General features: G+C 39.1%; 1 protein-coding gene across 1 annotated transcript in view; it reads right to left on the bottom strand.

Annotated features, from left to right (window-relative positions):
• PLCB4 (phospholipase C beta 4) overlaps positions 1 to 12,347 on the bottom strand; it is a 393,600-nt gene extending 381,253 nt beyond the window's left edge. Inside the window, exon 1 of the mRNA XM_011370137.1 lies at positions 12,249 to 12,347. The gene's annotated coding sequence lies outside the window, so the exon portion shown is untranslated. The remainder of the gene's footprint in view (positions 1 to 12,248) is intronic.
• Positions 12,348 to 12,661: the final 314 nt, after the last annotated feature.

The following is a 12,661-nucleotide window of genomic DNA, read 5'->3' as shown; positions in this document are numbered from 1 at the left end:
AATTGCTGGTCTGCCATGTTTATAAATTAAAGCTGAGAAAATAAAAATTAACATGTAACAGAATGGTTCAGGAGATCTTGGTTCAAGCAGAGCCACTTTCAGGATAGATATTAATACCCAGATCCATCTTCACTTTTAAGTTTCCTCCTTTCTCTCTGATAGCTGCACAAGAAATCTGCATGTTACTTATGACAGATGGGAGAGGAACTTCAACCAGTTACTTTGAAATTCTTTCAAACGGAATGAAAAATGGACAGAATGAGGCCAGACTTAAGACTCTCAGAGGACCTCATAGTCCAAAAATGCTCTAAATAAAAGGAAATATTCTCTATCATTTCCAGAGTGTTACTGTGAAATATTTTCTCAGCAGCTACAATAACTAATAAACCTTCTAAATGTTGTCTCCATTCAAATTTGAATAATGATATATCTAATAATTAACATACTTAGCCATCACTTTTTCAGCACAAAGTTAAAAAAAATTTGCTACATAAAAAGATGCCAATTGTGAAGAAGAAACCTTTTAAACACAACTGACATCCCAAGCTTGGGAAGGGCAGCATAGTTAACGACTGTCAAAGCCACTATTTTCATAAGAGTTAAACTGACATCATTAAAAAAATGCTCCATCCTAACCTGGGAACTAAAAGATGCTCTCTTAAAAACAATATTCAGCAGAATATATGCCTTCAATTAATAGTTATCTTGCTTTCTTTTTTGGCACTGATATATTCACAGATCATTTTGAAAATAAAATGCTACAAGAAAATAAATAAAAAGCATTTTATATTAACCAGAGTCCCACTTAATAAAATAATCTGATTAAATAAATGCTTTCTTTCCCCCTAAAGTTCCAGCCAAGTTTGAAATAAGGAAACGTCTCTAATTCAGAGTTCTAACACACTGTAAGGAAAATAAGTATAACTTGATTAAAATTGGACACATAAATAGGAAAAACAGTGTGATAGTATGTCCACCAGGAATAAATGGTAAACTAATCTTCAGGAAAATGTCTCCTCTGGTTCTAATATACTAATAAATTACAAGATCAGAATTTCTGTTAGCAGAAATAATAAATTTAGAGTTTTCAAATTAGTGATTATCTTTCCAAATAGATCACTGTGCTATTTTTCCAGTGACCAGTGTAAATAATCATGGAATACTTTTTCCCTCTGTAATAAGTTTGCAGATGGCTTCAATTTATTAAACATGGCACCTCTCCTGCTTATTCATCAGATTGCTTTCCTAATTTGCCCAGTTTGCAGAACTGCTATGATGGCATTTAGTTATTCATTCATTTAAGACACATTGATTTAGTCTCTAATATGCACCAGATTCTTCCCTTCCCCCAAGAGAGTCATACTATGGCTAAAATTTGCATACCATTCTATAGGAGGGCTAAGATGGGACACCCAACCTGGAGCTGAAGTCAAGGAAGACTCTGTAGAGAAGATGACAACTGTGCAAAGTCTGTAAAGGCCTATAGGATTCACTCAGTTGAAAAAAGGGGTTGAGTACAAAGTCACCAAAAGCACTGTGGCCACAGACTTTACATTCTTGAAATTCTAATATAGCTTAGTATAGGAGATGCAAATAAAGGTGTTAAAACTTCATCGTAGAGGTCCAGCCATGGATGGCTTGAATTTGGCAAATTAAGGAAATTGAATTAAGTCTTGAGAGCAATATAAAGCTATTGAAGCATTTTAGAGGTAATGCTATAATAAGATTTGTTTTGTGCAAATTACTTTAGCTGAGTATGAAGAATGAAGGGGCAAAGATGTAAACTTATAAAATAGTTGTTTACTTGTCTACCTCCTCTGCAAACCCCTGAGGCAAGGGCTGCACTCAATCACTTTACCAGTATCTACACCTGATACTCACTTAATAGCCTACAAAATACATGAATGACAGAATGAATGAGAAAGAGAGCACAACAAGGAAACTGATTGAAAGGTACTGGATCAAGGCATAAAACATCGAGGACATACACTTAGGCAGTGGCAAGAGGAATGGAGAGGAGTAGACGAAAATGGAAGATATTAATGGGTAGACTCAACAGATGGTGACTTATTTCACGAAAATTTAGAACCCAGGATGAGACATAGGTTTGGAGTAAAGTTGAGGACTTCTGTTTTGGACACATTGATTTGAATGAACCCATAAGACTTCAACATTAAGATCTCCAGCAGACTGAATATAACTGGAGCTTAGACAAGTAGTCAGGGATATGAGTCATTGGTGAATCTGTAAAAATGGTAGTAGTGAATGAGTTATCTCATACAGAAAGAGCCTGTAGAGTGAGAAGAGTTAAAAACGTAGAGACCTCCGAAGAATACCATTTAAATGACTGGATGGTGGACAAGATGTTTATGAAGCTCTGCCTTTAATGCATGAAAATAGTGTAGAATGGACAAGCAAGCCCTTGCAATCAGGGACTTCAGGACTCTGTATGGATAACAGCAAAAACGAGTACAAATATCAGGTCGGACTTCCCCAGAGTCATCAACTCAGGGAATCTGCACAGCAGCAGTTGCTAAGAGCTGGCTAGTATCCTGGATTCTTACACCATATAAGTTGAGGTTAAGAAGAGATGAACTCTGATATTCCTTGCAGCAGTATGACTTTATGATTCTAATCAAGTTTCATTGCTTGTTCATTCAGGACAAGTACACAAACCAAACAGAGCAGTCTTCACCTTTTCAAACAACAGGGCCAAGAAAACGAGAAAATAAATGAGCGTGAAATCTCAGAGTCTTACTGCCATGCTGAACAAATGGGAAAATACAGCTTGTTCGTTCCTACTCACTGATGCTAATGATTCAGTTAAATTGACTTCTTTGAAGGAAAATTACTGTTAATAACCTTAATTTCCTCCTAGACTCTTCCCCCAGGTACCTGACATTTTAGATAAAATATTTTCATAAAATATTAAAAGCAAAGGAATTACATCTTAGATATCAAACGCCATGTTGACAGACTTTATGAATCCCTTCTATCTCTTCTCTCTAGAGCCTACACTTTTGGTTCTTCAATAAATACATAAAGTCTCCCATTCTATGTATTTCCCAAGAAATACAACCAATTCCCAATGAACTAGGTTACTGTAAGGCCCACCACAAATCTTACTGATACCAGCCATGTGGTATTATAGAACATTCCCCCCAACTTCGATTTAAATTTAATCATTATAGCTGCAGTTTGCTCTCCTTTGTCCACAAAATCAGTCTGCAGGCTTTCCACACTGGCCTGACCTCTCACCCATGCACACCTCTGCTTTAGAACAGCAGGTGGGCAGAATCTGCCATTTGCCTCCACATACCCATTCTCCATCCTTCTTTACTCCTGCCTCCTCTCACTTGCCCTATGGCTTCTATCTGGGTTCAACTAATGGAAGACATCACCCAGAGTTTAAGGGGCAAGAGGAGAGTGAGGTAGACCTATTTATTCCCCCAGTGTCTTCCAGCAGAGACATTTCAGATGGACTATGTCCCTCTACTCTACAAAAGGACACAATTCTTGTTGGATAGCCCTTCTTGCCTCCCCATCATTGCCACATCCTTCTTGAGCACTCACCCTGGTTGTGCTCCCTACACATGCTTACACCTTCTAAAGGATCCCTTTATTAAGCCCTCCTCAAAGGACTCAGTTTATACATGCCATCTGATCCCCAGCAGGACCCTGAATGACAGAGGGTTAGAGTGACCAAGTGGGGCCCTCCACCGTGGCTTTCACAGACATTATCAAAGGAAATTGTTTGTAAACTGCAGAATGCTATATAATATCCCCATGAGCAAAACCTAGTATAGACTTTCTTGAATATGCAAGGTTTCAATGCCAAGAAAATATGACTGAATCCTACCATATTTCTATAATTTGCAGTGTGCTGTAAAAATAAATATGCAGAAGGCACACAATCAAAATCTGAATGTCACTGCCAACCAAACCAGAATTTTTCTTAAAAATGGGTGTCTGGAGAAACAGATGAAAGAAGCAAATCCATCTTTGAAAACAGAAACAATATTTCATTTTCCTGCTATTTATCCATGTCAAGATTTACTAGAGGTACTTTCAAGTCCTTAGGGCATGTTGTAAAATTCTAAAAACTAACTAATAATTCATTGCATGTTATTGAAAACAACTATAGTTATTGAAGTTATCACTTCCGGAAATAGTTGGAAATCAGTGACCTAGATTTCCTGTATTTTTCCCTGTATCTCTCTAAATGAAAACACAATGTAGTTTATAATTTATACAGGCCTTTGTCTGTATATCATTTCTAAATACTGTGGAACTTAACTTCAGGTATCTATTAAATAATAAAACTCAGTAAGATAGCATTATCTATGAACCTTCTAATCCTCTAAGTAGAAGGTAAAAGAGATGCCTAAATAATTAAGCATTTGAAAGTCTAAAGCTATAAATATACCTGGACAGAATTTTTGGCAATGAAATTAACATCATTTTCCCAGGTCAATATCAAACTCTCTTGGCTGTGCAGACAAAGCCTCACTTTCTTTGCCACATCCCTGGTGAGGGGTCTAGTTTCACAGCTAACCAAATCGATCAGGATACATATTTTCAACTCTGATTCTACAAGGTCTCTCTCTGCTAAAGAGTTTTTAATAGCCTTTTAACTGGTAAATTCATTTTGATTATTGTATGTTCAAGGAATTTTAAGGACATAGACTATTTCTAAAGTCATTTCCTGGTATACTGTATATAACTGAAATCTGGCTGAATTAATAAAGCAATGTAATAATGTGGGACATGCTTCAATTAAAGGATACGCTCATAATTTGAGGTTCCACGAGATAGAAATTCCTTGGGGAACTTTCTTAAAGGCAGTTTGGCAGTGCTCTCTCAAAATGTAAAATACGCACATCCTTTCGACCAAATAGTTTTATTTCTAGGAATTTAGCTACAAGGAGTTCTCATGCACGTGCACAAAGAATCTTTAATATTTCAGTTTGCAACACTGAAGAGGAGAGTGCTTGAATAAAATATGGTACCATCCATACTTCCAAAGTTTACTCAATGTTAGAAAGAAAAAAATAACTAGTATACTGACATGAAAAGGTCTCCATAACATACATTTATGTAGATAAAAGAAAGTCCCAGAAAAATGTATACAGTATGATCCAGTTTATGTAATAAGAAAAAGACAGTATATATACTTGTAAATGCATAGAAAAAGAAAAGGAGAGAGGCGCCCTAAGCCGTTGCCAATGGTTATATCTGGGTATGGGTGTAGGTGGGAAAGAGTATTTTACATTTTGCTTCTGTATTTCTGCATTATCATTTCAACTGGAACATAGAAATGTATCACCTACATCATTTTAAAAACCAATGAAAACTAAAAATTAATAGAAATTCTAGAGGAAGCTTTGGTGATTTTTCCAATGATCGTGCATCAGCAGATGTAAGAGAAACCTATCCAAACCCCATCTGGATAGGAATTTCACTTTTACTTGATCCAAAAGGACCTCTTGTTTAAGAGCCAAAAGGAAAATGCAGGCTGTTAAGTAATCGCACATTGAAACACTAACCTGCAGAAACAGATCTACATTCTATATGTCCAAGACAAATACAGTAACTGCCAAATAGCAGTGAGGACATTCTGTGACTGGTTAGAGCTCAAATCAGTGACTTAGGCAAGAGAACCTCCATGTCCCCATAAAAAAAGTCACCCATTTCTCCACACTTAGATGTTCTTAAAGGAACACCACGAAACAGGAGCAAAAACCACGATCTGCCTCGCTCAACTATGTAAATTTGCTAACATCTTAGAAAAATGAGAGAGAGGAAAAAACAGGCAGAAATTCAGAATCTGAAATTTACACGCACTAGAAATAAACAGCCATAACAACCTTTGTAAAAAAAAAAAAAAAGGAAAAAAAAAACACATGAATAAAGAAGACACCATGATTACTTAAAGACGAAACTGACATTTTCTCTTACACAGTGTTTCCAAGCACTCACAGTAGACAAAAGGCTCAAAATGGGAGCTCATGGGCAAATTTTGTTTCCTAACTGTGTTTTGTTTAGCCATTCCATGGACTAATGTGTTTGTTTTTATTTTACTTTCTAAACATTTTCAAATAAGATCTCACACTTAAAATACATCTGGAATTCATGCTTCTCTCAAAAATGTAGGGGTGCTGGCAACCCTGAGCCCCATACCTACCTGGCAGAAATCTGTCAGATCTGCTTCTGTGGAAGGGCAGAAGCGAGCCCCTGATGGACACGGCCCCCACCACTCACTAAGGTCTCTGATACATGGGCAGCCACATGTGTTGCTTACATGGCCCTCTGAGAATCAAAGTGTGCCACTCCCATTGAAACCATGAGGAACCTCACCAGATAAAAAAGGATGGCCCTTCAGAGAACACATTCTTTCTTAGGCTCCCCCAGAGTAGCACTTAGTAACCTTCCTCTTTCACACTTCCCGCCCAAGCAACTACAGAAACAAAAGCACCTAGAATTAGATGAAGATACACAGGTTTTATCCTCAACTTCCTATTTCAATTCCATTTCACAGCAGAATTGCCAGAAGCTTTTCAGTCATCAGCCCAGTCACTTAAAATAATGGTCACAAAACTTTTTACTGTTACAAACCTTTCAGCAGCATGTACTTTTGCGGCAGGTTAAACAGTATAGTGGTTATAAGTTGGAGTTCTGGTGTCAATCTACCTGGGTTTGAAACCCATCTCTAATTTTAACTTTCTAAAGTGAGTAACTTGACCTTTCCAAATCTTGGTTTCTCCAAATGTAAAATGGATACTATTAGTAACCATCAAAAAAAGCTGTTGGAAGGATTAAATGACAAGGCACATTTTAAGTGTTCAGTAGATGTCTGCTGTTTTGTTACTGTTGCTATTACTACGTAAAGAAGAGAAACTGAGTGCGCCCACTTAAGAAGAGAAACTGAGTGCGCCCACTTAAGCCCCATGGGAAAATAAGAGCTACCAAGCCTCCCTCTAAACATCGGCAATCCCCAAATTATTCTAGTGGATGCCTCTCTCCTCCCAGACCTAAATGGCTTAATATTATGGCCTTTTTAAAAAGCCTGGCTGGGAGACACAGATGCTGTGGGAATAGCATCTGGCTCACTGAGTTATATTTCAAAACCCCACAGTCACAGAATTTTGAGGCAGTTGGGGCTGAATTAACGTTACGCTCCTCTATCCAGCTGCAATTGCAGGGTTAGGCAAGCCCAGAGGAAGATTTGGCACTTCTCAGTGACCCTAAAAGGTGACTGGAACTTTCTGTACTTGCCTGAGAGGGAGTTGGGGTGGAGGGCAGAGCAAGTATCCCTTATTAAAAGTTTTGTAGGAATTAACTCAGACCGCTTTGTATGGATACATCAATGGCATTTGTCCCTACGTTGGAAGAGAATGAGAGCATGAGCAGTGATACTAGTAGTATTAACAGGAGGACTAATAGCAGTTGTAGCAACAACAGTAGTAACAATACCCAGCATCATTCATAGCACAATGACAGTGTCAGACACATTTGCCCTACTGGGTTATTCTCATTTTACAGATGGGACAACTGAGGCTCAGAGTAGATACTCAGGGTCACACAGGGGAATACATGACACAGTCAGAATTCAAGCTAGGGACAGGCCTGATTCTAATACCTGAAGGTCTCAGCAACTTTACACTGCTCAAAGCAATCCCACAGTTCAATCCCCCACTTACTCACCAAGCTGCCTCCTGGAGGAAATGTTTCTGCAGCAGTTGTCCTTTACTTCAAGTGGGTTATGAACCCCCTTTCAATCTACCGAATTCTATAGATCCTTCTCAGCCTAATTTTTTGGAAGGCAGTTATGCTCACCATTATACCACCAACACTACGTCAGCCTAATTTTTTAAACGCAGAAAATCAAGCACAAAAGAAGCCAGTTATGTCAAAATATCAAAAAAAATTTTAAACTGGACACACACAGTAACATATGTGCTTCTTTTTCAACCCATCAAATGCCAACATCAGCAGTAACTCTAATACCTGCCCTAATTGCCATTTGAAAGTGAAAATAAAAATGTAATTCACGTGCAAGCTACATCCACCAGCCCCCCAAATTCCATCCTTAGGCCATCACAGGGTGGACCCGAGGTGAAGAACTCCAGTTCTGAGGGAGAAAGGGAGATGTCAAGAGTAAAGCTACTGCTCTGTGATCTCTTCTCTCTGGATGAGCTGCTTATAATTAATTACTTGAGTCCCTTTCTTCCTCCTGTTCTAAGGAAATGGCAACTTCATTCACGTCTGGGAGCCAAAAACATCCTTTAATTGTTCAGAAGTAAAAGAACGCTTTAAGAAGGGCAATGTATCTTAAAGCGATGGTTTGCCTGGCCCAAGGTGGCCCAGAAGCTAGAGGTGGAATTTCCCAGCTCTCGGCACACCAAAGGATCATGGGAGAAGAGCTTTGAAGGAGATTCTGATCAAGAGGATAAGATAACACTATCTTGAGGTCACATGGCGTGCAACCTTCTTTTTGAAGGTCTTACAGGTAGTAGGCAAGAGAGGTGTTCAGAGAAAAACCTTCTTCTGATTTATGTGCCTTTCAACTATTTTGATTCCACAAAGAAAAGGAAAGAAAAAGTAGATGAGAGTTCACGCAGAGAGGGAAAAAAAAAAAAATTCTGCTGGTCATTCATCTTCTTTAACATAAGGATCTCCTAGTCCCAGATTTGGAAGGTAGGGCATCACTACTTTCATCTCCTCTATGAACCTGGGTTCCACCTTCAGCATGTGAAAAGCATTCGAAGGCATGAGCTTCCAGACAGCCTTTTAGTAAGTGGGATTTGGGGGTGGTTGTTGCAAATAAGTAAAATGGGCCTTGAGAAGAAAAGTGACTCTGGTGATTTTTTGAAAGCAGGCTTAATTCCCATAAGAACAATACAAACTTCTCACTCTTCTACTCAGGAATGCATTATCACCCAGCTTTACTTCCACTGGAGGTGAAGTAAACCATTTTTATATTTGGTTAGCTAAAGAATCACAGCCTCTGAACATAAAAACCTTGATAGCATTCTAAGGCATAACTAGATAAATAATATTACACCTTGAGGAAGTATTTCTAGTTTAGAAGGGGAGGCTTTATCGAAAGAAAAACTATTAAAGAGAAAAACAAATAGGAATGGAAGAAAGACTTACACAACGATATTATATTTCCTGACTACTACGGGGAAATAGAAAAATGTGAATTGGCAGCACTGAGAATTCAGCAGTGTCCTCGCAAACACAGTTAACATTTGCACACCAACAGCAAAACCACAGAAAGTCCTTGCTGCCGACCATCAGCAACGAAAAGCTATACTTCTTTCTCAATAGGTGGGTAAGTCTTTTCGACAGACACTAATAAGGCCTACAAGTTCACATTATGAGGTAAAAAGCAACTATTTTAGAAACTTCACTCTGGACATGAAATATCAACTGTGATCATTAAAGCGGCTCCATTAGTCCTTGACCTCATTCTGCATATCAAATGCAGAAGTTCTTGGTTTTACAGGACTCACTGTAATAGAGAGTTGATTAAAAACCTGGGTCGTCAGTGCTGATAAACATGCCATTTCATCCTTTATCAGTGGTCACAAATGACGATAATTCAGTCACAATCTGCTAAATAATTTTAAATTTCAAAGAATACTTTTGCTTTCCAAAAAATGTTTGAGTTCACTATTAAGGGCATTTGTGAGGAACATGAGAAATACATAATCTTTCTTTCCCACGACAATATTACCTAAATGCTGCAATCCAAAATGATAAAATTTATTCCCAAGATTTTAAAATTTAAAAAATCAAATAAATTCCTCATCTAATTACTAATGTATTTTTTTAAAATAATCCAGAAAAAAAGTTCATTAATTCTTATATTTGAGTTTGCAGGCTATATTTGAAAGTTTGGGGATAAAAATACATTCACAAAATAAAAAAACTAACTTCACTTATATCACATCCTTTCACAAGGTTGAATACCAATTCGCTCAGTTAAAGAAAAATAAAAAACAGCAGCATTGAAGCTCAATTTCACCTTGATTTTAACCTAAAGGGAGGGTGGGATAGGGATGAATATCAGGCAAGCACTTAGTCATCATTTCAATTCTTAATAAATCAAACCTCCAAATAGTAGTGGCCTAGGAAAATACCACGATCAACTGGATTGCCAAATATAACTGTTCCATGTTGCCAAAATCAGCAGTATACATTAATCTAAAGACGGTTAGATATGCTCTTCAGAAAGACAAAATATCGGTGCTAACAGCACTGGCTAGGTGTCTGGTGGGGATGAAATATTCCAAAGAGGTGATACAGATTTTAAAAAAAACCATTTCTGCAAAAGCTTTTTGGTAAGCTTCAGTATTTTTTAAACTTCCATATTTCACTATCTCATAACTCAAAAACACACCACCTCAAGATTCCAGGGCATATGAGTAGTTTAACATCACTCACATTTTCAGGCACACAAATATAAAACTTAGAAGAGAGAGCATTTTTTAGAGCATAGCTCTTCTGCGTGGGTGTGCATTTATAAAATAAAGGTAACATCTCGACAGATATAAATGTGTACCAAGTGAAATGTGTAACGAGTGATCAAATGGAGTCTTAGAAATTCTGTTTTGACAGTTACTTGTAGAATAGCATTTTCAGCAGTGATTAACTCAAAGCTGGGTAATGATATCATCAAAGTTAAATCAAAAACTACATTCAGATGGTTGAGCAATAAGAGAGCTGGAGGGGAGCGCAATCTGTAATATAATACAGGGTACCTTTAGATATGTTATGTTACATGCAAAAGGTTACTAGTTCTGACAGCAAAAGTCTCATGTACATAAAAATGACAAAAAATGCTATTCCATTCAAAAAGTGGATTTTTATGAAAACAGGTGTTTTCCCAAGATGCCAATCATTTATTAAACTTCTACAGTTCAAAAGGAAAATGACATAATATATTAAAACACCAGCTGAAAAAATATGTAAGACTGTCCTATGAAAAACAAAGCATTCTAGATTACGTAACAGGGATAATGGGAGATTAAACCACAAGCTCCTGCCCAGCTAGATTTTTGTTCTTCTGCACGATTCTATAACTTTAAGACACTTAAGTTTGAAGAGTACATAATATTAGGTTCTCAGTTCAACCACATATTTTGGAAACTAATTGTCTTGAAAAAACTAAAAAAGATAAAGTTAAAATTTTACACACAATTTTTCTTTTCTGAAGAACACAGTTGCTCAGACACTTAACCTCCTCTAGACTATTCAAGTAAAGTCACCAGTTGCTTTTCTTGGTCCTATTTATTTTATGGATCTGATTTTTCTTTAAAGGAGAAAACTCAATTCTAATTTAGATATTATACAACTGCCTATTTGAGTGACATTGCCAACCACAATTATTATAGAGCTACCTCCACATACTCATAATTTATAGACCACTGTGAATCGCATTTATAGTGGAAAATGGCGACCTTCCATGTTTCGGCCAAAACTAAGTTTCAAACACTTGCTTTAGAACAATATTTAGAATTACTAAAAAGGCTTTTTTAAAAAAAACGAGCGGGTCATCTCTCATTTATGAAAATATAATGGACATTTGCATTTTTCTCTAAAAACTCTAGTTTTCTGATTCTAAAGTGCTTAGACACACTTGGAAATTGGCAAATTCTATATTTCCATACGTCTATATAGTACTGCCTACAAAGTCTACAGAAATACTCTACTATATAGACAGAGTCTGATTAGTAAAGGAAAAGGCAACTTCAAAATTCTGAAAATAAGACCATTAGTCTCCAACACTGGTATGATTTTAAGAGGCCCGAAAACTGCCCCCTATTAGTATTGTTTTCAGTGGAAATGGTCAATCATCTATTATTTCCCAGAAGAGGTAAGAAGATCCTCTACACGCATACACAATTACATGCGTTGCACGGTGCCAACTATTTCCAACCAAAATAATCATATACACGTCGGGCCGAGCTATTTCTAGCCAGAAGCGGTAACGTCTGGACAGAGTCTGAGGAACCCTAGTAGGCGACGATTGCAGGGGAAGGGGTGTCAGGGGGGACACCGACCTCCGCACACACAGGGCGCCCGGCACCTCTCACCTGCACGGGCTCCCCAGCAGGGCATCCGGGTGCGCGCGCGCGCCCGCGCGCGCGTCCCGGACGCATCCGCCGAGAGCAAACAAGCCTAGCGGGCCGGGGCGGGAGGGAGCATCCTCGGGTGGGACCCGAAATGCCTTCTCCTACCTGTCACTTTGCCTGGAGCTGCTCCCGAGGTTGCAGCCACGGCCGCCGCCTGAAGCCCCCGGAGGTGCGCGCGCGTGAGTGCGCGCGTGTGTCTGTGTGAGATCTTGTTGGCGGTGCAGCTCACTTACTGCTCCCGGCGCCACCGCCCCCCTCCCCCCATAAGAGCCGGCCGCCAAGCCCCCTCCCGAGGCGCCCGGCCCCGCCTTCCCGCCTGCCCCCGCCCACCACCCCCTCTTCCCCCGCCTCCCCGCCTTCCCGGCGCGCGGTCCTTACCTCTGTGGAGAGCGGGGGTCTCCGAGGGCTTCTCCAAGAAGCCGAGGGCAGCGGCGGCTCGCTCCGCCTGCCTGCCCGCCCGCCGGGCTCGGCGTGTCCCCGGCTACGGGCCCTGCCGCCCCTCAGTGGCCCGCCGCTCC

This window comes from Pteropus vampyrus, unplaced genomic scaffold (genome assembly GCF_000151845.1).
Source record: "Pteropus vampyrus isolate Shadow unplaced genomic scaffold, Pvam_2.0 Scaffold7, whole genome shotgun sequence".
In the NCBI taxonomy this organism is placed as follows: Eukaryota; Metazoa; Chordata; class Mammalia; order Chiroptera; family Pteropodidae; genus Pteropus; species Pteropus vampyrus.
Note: the sequence above shows the minus strand (reverse complement) of the source record. Positions and strands in the feature narration are given on the sequence as shown.